The sequence below is a fragment of the Mobula hypostoma genome, chromosome 13 (assembly GCF_963921235.1).
Source record: "Mobula hypostoma chromosome 13, sMobHyp1.1, whole genome shotgun sequence".
Lineage (NCBI taxonomy): Eukaryota > Metazoa > Chordata > Chondrichthyes > Myliobatiformes > Myliobatidae > Mobula > Mobula hypostoma.
The window spans coordinates 2956841-2965336 of record NC_086109.1 but is presented as its reverse complement, the minus strand read 5'-3'; the positions used below and the strand labels follow the sequence as shown (position 1 = coordinate 2965336).

The 8496-nt window shown below is 43.1% G+C and overlaps 1 non-coding gene across 1 annotated transcript; it reads right to left on the bottom strand.

Moving 5' to 3' along the window:
* Positions 1-8022: 8022 nt before the first annotated feature.
* On the bottom strand, positions 8023-8093 carry trnat-agu (transfer RNA threonine (anticodon AGU)). The gene has a single exon. It is a non-coding gene; the product is annotated as a tRNA-Thr (tRNA).
* Positions 8094-8496: the final 403 nt, after the last annotated feature.

Genomic DNA, 8496 nt, shown 5'->3' with positions numbered 1-8496 from the left:
TATTGCCTGTTGCTGGGGCCGGGGTCGAAGCGCTCGGCAGAGGTGGTGCTCGGTGCTCGGTATCGGAGGGCTGGTCGGAGGCTCGAAGCTTTCGGACAGACTCAGAGTCGGACTGTGGTTGGGTGCTTCCAGGGTGCTGCATCGGCAAGTTTGCGGTGCTGGAAGCTCATGGCAGAGAGAGTTTTCTCCCTTCTACCGTCTGCGTGAGGTGATGGGACTTTTGAGAGACTTTGAGACTTTTTTTTACCAAGCCCATGGCCTGTTCTTCATCAAATTACGGTATTGCTTTGCACTGTTGTAACTATGTTATAATTATGTGGTTTTTGTCAGTTTTTTTTTAGTCTTGGTTTGTCCTGTGTTTCTGTGATACCATGCTGGAGGAACATTGTATCATTTTTTAATGCATGCATTACTAAATGACAAGAAAAGAGGACTGAGTGTCCTCATAATCTGATCTAATCTAAATATAAAATCATAGAATTACATAAAATCATCAGAAGTTTAGATAAGGTGAGTGGTGTTTCTTCCAGGGCTGAAAAATCAAAACCTGAGGATATAATTTTTTTCTCAATCTTTTTTATTGATAAACATAACAATGATAATGATACAAAGAGATTAGATTAGATTAGATTAGATTATGAGGACACGCAGTCCTCTTTTATTGTCATTTAGTAATGCATGCGTTAAGAAATGATATAATGTTCCTCCAGTATGATATCACAGAAACATACTGAAAAACTGACAAAACAACATAATTATAGCATATAGTTACAAAAGTGCAAAGCAATACCGTAATTTGATGAAGAACAGACCATAGGCATGGTAAAAAAAAGTTTCAAAGTCTCTCGAAAGTCCCAACATCTCACGCAGACAGTTAAAGGGAGAAACTCTCCCTGCCATGAGCTTCCTGTGCTGCAGATTTGCCAATACAGCATCCTGGAAGCACCCGACCACAGTCCGACTCTGAGTCCATCCGAAAACTTCCAGCCTCCGACCAGCCCTCCAACACCGAGCACCGAGCACCATCTCTGCCGAGCTCTTTGACCCTGGCCCCGGCCACCAGCAACAGACAAAGCCAAGGATTTGGGGCCTTCCCCTCCAGAGATTCTCGATCGCACGGTAGCAGCGGCAGTGAAGCGGGCATTTCAGAAGTTTCTCCAGATGTTCCTCCGTGCTCTCACGTCCGTCTCCATCAAATCAGGATTGTGCACGGTACCTACTTGACAAATACAGACATCATTCCGGAGCGGCCGCTGAGCTGCGTCGCACCGCCATCTTCTCCTTCCCCTAGTTCGAGATCGGGATTACATTAATAACAGTTAACATATACAGACACAGACTCCGAGTAACATATGTAATTTAAGCCTCCCAATCTCTTCATAACTGAACATGAAAAAGATTCAAAAAGTTTTATACGAAAAACAGTCCCCTACACTGAAAAAAACAAAACAGAGCAAAACAAAACAAAAGCTGGGCTGCCATGTTTCATCGGTTAAGATCATTATTTGTCATTAACTCCGCTCCTCCATACACAAACAAAAAGTTATTGAAAAGGATTTGGAAAAGGTCAACTTACATCATATGAAAATGTTGAATAGATGTCCTCCAAGTTTCTTCAAATTTAGCTGAAAGATCGATAGTACCACTCCTAATTTTTTCCAAGTTTAAACATGTTAGAGTTTGGGAAAACCATTGAAATGTAATACGGGGATTAGAATCTTTCCACTTAAATAAAATGGATCTTCTGGCTGTTAATGTAACAAATGCAATCAAACGACAAGCTGAAGGGGACAAATGATTAGAGTCCATAAGAGGATATAATTTTAAGCTCAGAGGTGAACGGTTTGATGAGAACCCTAAGGGAATTTTTATTTTACACAGGATTTGGTAGATCTATGGAACCAATTGACAGAGGAAGTGGTTAAGGCAGGTACATTAGAAATGCTTAAGAAGTGTGTGGACAGGTAAATGGAGACATGAGTTTGGAGGGATATGGGCCATATGGTGGGAAATGTGATTAGATTAAATGCATGTCTTTGTCGGCATGGTCATGTATGGACCGAAGTGCCTTTTTCCATGCTGTACAGCTCTATAAATATATCTGTAGGAAATATCATGATGAAAACTTTGTGATTCTGCAACAGGACATAGATAGGCTGAATGAATCCTGGCACATGCAGTTTAAGGTGGGAGATATGAAATTGTGCAGCTCGATAAGAGGAATCAAAAGCCAGATCATTATCTGGAGCGAGATGGCAAAGATGAAAGTCTCAGCCTGAAACATTGAGTCTTTATTTCCTTCCACGGATGCTGCCTGGCCTGCTGAGTTCCTCCAGCATCTTGTGTACATTGCTTTGGATTTCCAGCATCTGCAGATTTTCTCATGTTTGTGATACTGCTGAGGTCCTCCTCCTTTTTCTGTGTGTTGTCTCGGTTAAACTCTGTCTGCCATTTCCCCACCCACATTTCAAACATCTCTTTCCTAATGAAGCCGAACATGCCCCTACCACTGAGCACACAGAAAGCAGATACGGATGCTCCGATAACAGACATCTTGGGCACCGTGTCGCTGGGATCGACAGATAAATTGTAGAAGCATAAACATGTGGTAATTGCACCCCATGTGGCTAAAGTGACTATGGAAAGAAGATTCAGAGACTTGGAGAAGTCTTGTCAAACTCCCACCAGGTTCATCTGGAGTGAATAGAGGATTTTGGAAACTGCGAAACCAAAAAAGGGAACACATAATGACTCCCGGAGTTGTTCAAACTAACCACGATTTATTGAAGTATAATTATTACGCAGGCCTGGTGTGGCTTATCAGGTGTTGAAACAACATTGGCAACGTGTGCTCCCAAAATGTATCTTGTTATGTTTGTCTAGATTAAGCTCTATCTGCTGTTTCACCAATGTATTCATATCTCTCCACTGCTTAACACTGCCTTTGACAAATCAACACCGCCACCAATCTTCAAATCATTTGCCTCCCACATCCATCATCTCAGTCCATCATGTATATTGCATACAGCAAGGACACACCATCGGTCTTTGTGGAACATCACTAGTTACCACTATCTAATCCAATGTGTGACCTATGGACCCCTCGGTTAATGGCAGGAGTCCATAGCATAATAAAGGTCGGGAGCCATCCGCCCTGCTCTGCTGGGGGAGAAGCTGACAGCGATGCAGGTGGATGCTTTCCTGGTGTCATGGATTCCTGATTACCTGACTGGCAGACCACAGTACGTGTGCTTGCAACAGCGTGTGTCCGACAGAGTGATCAGCAGCACTGGGGCTCCACAGGGGACTGTCTTGTCTCCCTTTCTCTTCACCATTTACACCTCGGACTTCAGCTACTGCACAGAGTCTTGTCATCTTCAGAAGTTTTCGGATGACTCTGCCATAGTTGGATGCATCAGCAAGGGAGATGAGGCTGAGTACAGGGCTACGGTAGGAAACTTTGTCACATGGTGTGAGCAGAATTATCTGCAGCTTAATGTGAAAAAGACTAAGGAGCTGCTGGTAGACCTGAGGAGAGCTAAGGTACTGGTGACCCCTGTTTCCATCCTGGGGGTCAGTGTGGATATGGTGGAGGATTACAAATACCTGGGGATACGAATTGACAATAAACTGGACTGGTCAAAGAACACTGAGGCTGTCTAGAAGAAGGGTCAGAGCCGTCTCTATTTCCTGAGGAGACTGAGGTCCTTTAACATCTGCCGGACGATGCTGAGGATGTTCTATGAGTCTGTGGTGGCCAGTGCTATCATGTTTGCTGTTGTGTGCTGGGGCAGCAGGCTGAGGGTAGCAGACACCAACAGAATCAACAAACTCATTCGTAAGGCCAGTGATGTTGTGGGGATGGAACTGGACTCTCTGACAGTGGTGTCTGAAAAGAGGATGCTGTCCAAGTTGCATGCCATCTTGGACAATGTCTCCCATCCACTACATAATGTACTGGGTGGGCACAGGAGTACATTCAGCCAGAGACTCATTCCACCGAGATGCAACACAGAGCGTCATAGGAAGTCATTCCTGCCTGTAGCCATCAAACTTTACAACTCCTCCCTTGGAGGGTCAGGCACCCTGAGCCAATAGGCTGGTCCTGGACTTATTTCCTGGCATAATTTACATATTACTATTTAACTATTTATGGTTTTATCACTATTTATTATTTATGGTGCAACTGTAATGAAAACCAATTTCCCCCGGGATCAATAAAGTATGACTATGACTATGACTATAACCCCTGATTTAGTCACTAAAGCAACCCTCTACTATCAACCTCTGACTCCAAGGCAATTGTCAATCCAGTTTTCCAATTTGTCCCAGATCTCATGAGCTCTAAACTTGTGTTCAGTCTCCCATGTAAATCACATGCCAAACATTTAGGTTGTATAGTAGTTAGCACAGAGCTTTACAGTACAGGCAACCAGGGTTCCTGCCGCTGCCTGGACATTCTCTCCATGACTGTCTGGCTTTCTCTGACCACTGCAGTTTCTTCCCACCGTCCGCAGGGTAGGTTAATTGGTCATTGTAAATTGCCCTGCAATTAGGCTGGATTAAATCCGAGGATTTCCGGGCGCTGTGCCTTGAAGAGCTGGAAGGGCTTATTCTGCGTTGTACCTCAGTAAATAAATAACTAAAAGTAAGGTTATTTAGCCACTGTGAATTGCACCCAGTCTGTGGGTAAGTGGCAAAATCTGGAGAGAGCTGATGATAATATGAAGAGAACAAAAAGTGGTATTAATGTGCAAATGGTTGGAACAAACTCAGTGGCTGAAGGTCCTGTTTGACTGCAGTGTCTCTCTGTGACTCAGACGCTCAAATTATTTCTTTGTCCGCTCCCTGCTTACAAATACAACAGCTCCATCGTGTGGCACTATTGAATTCATCAGCATGTCCGGTGACCAAGTTATTTTAGAAAAATGGTTCCTCGTGACAATTATCTCGTTAGTTGAGTGCTTCTATAACACATTATTAAATGCATAAAATATAATATGATAAAGAGGCTCATTTAGTCATTCTCTAATTACCATAAAGTGAGGAAGGGATAAACAAAATGGCCACTGAAGTCATGGAAATGTCATGTGAATTGTGTTTCACCCAGCACCGATATCTGTGACATACATTATACATTAAATTTGTGGGGCTTGCTCGTTACAGTGATTTGAGCACCAATGCGCCCATTGGAACAATGGAAAACAACAGATGGGTTCAGCACATCAAACACACTCAAAGGGAAAGAAACAAAGCTGATAATTCAGATCAGGGACCTTTAATCAGAACTGGAAATGTGAGAAATCAAGCCTTCTATGTCACAGAGAGAGGTGCGTGGAGAGAATATTTGTGATGGGGCAGAGCAAAGTTGATAAAAAAAAATCACTTTATAATCTGTCCACGGGAAACTGAAGGGAAAAAAAAGGATTAAATCGAAACAAAGGTTTGACTACATCTGCAGAATAAAAAAAATGATGCTCTGAAATTGTTGAATCCTGTGGGATGAAATATACCATTGGGAAATAATGTGCTGTTCTTGGAGTTTATATTGAACATTGTTAGACCAACACAGGAGGTTGGAGAGAGGTCACAGTGGGAGTGAGATAATGGATGAAATTGACAGGAACTGATAGTTAAGGATAGATCGTCCCTGCCTTCCCCTTTTATAGAGCCATAGAACTGTCCAACTCAGACCTGAGCACCCCAGCCCAACTCGTCCACACCTACTCTGATCCCTGTCTACACTCACTACATTAGACCTGCAGCCCTCTTCTCCTTTCCTATTCACTATAGAACACTGCAGCACAGAAAACAGGCCATTCAGCCCTTCTAGTCCAAATGCCTCGGATGGAAGTGATGCTTCTGCCTCTCCCTGGCCCCCCCCACCACCTCCATCAAAACTCTCATGGCACTCTCCCGTGTCACCTCAGGAGATGCAACTCCTGGCCATTTTTTGTCCTGATTGTTTCACATAAAAATGTATTTTTTTCTAATGTTGCATATATGATACTATGTGCCTGTGATAAGACCAAAAGAGACAGAAGAAGAATTAGGCCACTCAGCCCATTTGAGTTGGCTCCAAGCATTCCATCCTGGCTGATTTATTATCCCGCTGAACTCCATTCTCCTGCCTTCTCCCTGTAACCTTGAACACCCTTACAAACCAAGAACCTATCAATCTTCACTTTAAATAGGTCTTGGCTTCCAAGGCCATTTGTGGCAATGAATTCCACAGATTCACCATCCTCTGGCTGAAGAAATTCCACTTCATCTCTATTCTAAAGGGATGTTCCTCTATTCTGAGGCTGTGTTCTAGACTTCCCCACTTTAGGAAACATCTTCTCCCCATCCACTCTAAATAGTCCTTTCAATATTTGGTAGGTTTCAATGAGATTCCACACCTTATTCTTCTAAATTCCAGCAAGTACAAACTCAGAGCCATCAAGTGCCCCACATATGTTAACCCTTTCATTCGTGGGATCATTCTTATGATGCTGCTGTAAGTTTTTCATTGCATCTGTGTAGGCATGGATTTGTACAGATGACAATAAGCTTGGCTTTCAATTTAACCTCTTCCCTTCCTAACATCTGTGAGCTCCGCAACATACTTAATCAGTCCTTCCATGAGTACAGATATACTTCCAATCTGATGTACTACACTTGGAGCTCATGATGTGGTCTGCATTACAGCAGAGAAACTGAACACAGAACAGTAATTTCTTTAGTCCAGAAGCTGACTTGAGTCTCTCAGCTTCCGTTGTCCTATTCCCAGTCTGGAATCTATGTTTCAGTCTCCTACATTGTACTAGTAATGCCCAATTAAGATCAAGAAATATCTCCTCTATCAAAGTTGAGTTTAATAATTTTGGGTAACTTGCCTTTTCCATCTCCAACCCCTGCTCCCTCCAGATATACCTAAACCTTTCTAATTATCATTTCTCTCACCCCATTTGTGAATTAATTCTTAATTATCTTGAAAGTCCTACAAAAAGTAGTGGATGCAGCCCAGACCATCAAAGGTAAAGGCCTCCCCACCACTGAACATGTCTACATAGAGCGCTGTTATAGGAAAGCATCATCCATCTTCAGGGACCTCCACCACCCAGGCCATTCTCTCTTCTCACTGCTGCCATCAGGAAGAAGATACAGGAGCCTCAGGACTCTCACCGCCAGGTTCAGGAACAGATGTTACTCTTCAACCATCGGGCCCTTGAACCAAAGGTGACAAACTTCACTTGTTTGTCCCCCTCAGGTCAAGAACCCTTCATTGAAAGGTTCCCGCAACCTATGGACTCACTTTCAAGGACTCTTCATCTCATGTTCTCGATATTTATTACTATTTATTTATTATTATTATTTCTTTCTTTTTGTATTTGCACAGCTTGTTGTTTCCTGAACACTGGTAGAGCAGACAAGTGGGCGGTCTTTCATTGATTCTTTTATAGTTACTATTCTACAGATTTATTGAGAATGCCCAAAAGAAAATGAATATGGGTGACGTATATGTACTTTGATAATAAATTTACTTTGAACTTTGAAAAATAAACCTAATCAGTTACGGGTAGAATGCACAAACTCGTTACAGACAGCGGCGATTGCTGATTGTTGGTGTTGTAAAGCATTACTCTAACCACTGCTGCCCACGCTCATATATATGGAACTCTGTTCCTGTGCTTCCATATGAACCATTTTACCCATCATTTGAAAAACAAATTGCTATTTCTGTACAATAACATACTGAAGTGAACATCACTGTTAGGGATGGTAAATTGTTCATGAAAGGATGATAGGCATCCGTTAATCTTGCAAGATCATGGATCTGCACCTGGAGAGTCTTCACTCTCCAGGGCACAGGCCTGGGCAAGGTTGTATGGAAGATCAGCAGTTGCCCATGCTGCAATTCTCCCCTCTCCACGACACCGATGTTGTCCAAGGGAAGGGCATTAGGACCCATACAGCTTGGTATCGGTGTTGTCGCAGAGCAATGTGTGGTTAAGTGCCTTGCTCAAGGACACAACACGCTGCCTCAGCTGAGGCTCGAACTCACGACCTTCAGATCACTAGACTGACGCCTTAACCACTCGGCCATGTGCCCACAAAGGATGGTAAGAGCTGGGCAAATTCCCTGCACAGCTTCTGTGAAATGGCCTTTCCTGCTGTCCTTGTTCTGTTGATAATTATCGAGTTTGTTCATATGTTCACATTTAGTTCAGTTTGATTATAGACTTGTGACCCTTCTGCTGGTTGTTGATTGCTCACCTTGTAAATTATTGATTGCTCTTGTGTTGTCTATTATGGTATTGTCCTGTGTTTTACACTTGGCACCAAGCCACAATCAATTCTGGTATAGTTCACATACTATAAACATGGAAATCCAAGGCAACACGCACAAAATGCTGGATGAACTCACCAGGTCAGGCTGCATCTATGGAAATATTTTGGGCCCAGACCCTGCTTCAGGACTGAAAAGGAAGCGGGGAGACGCCAGAATAAAAA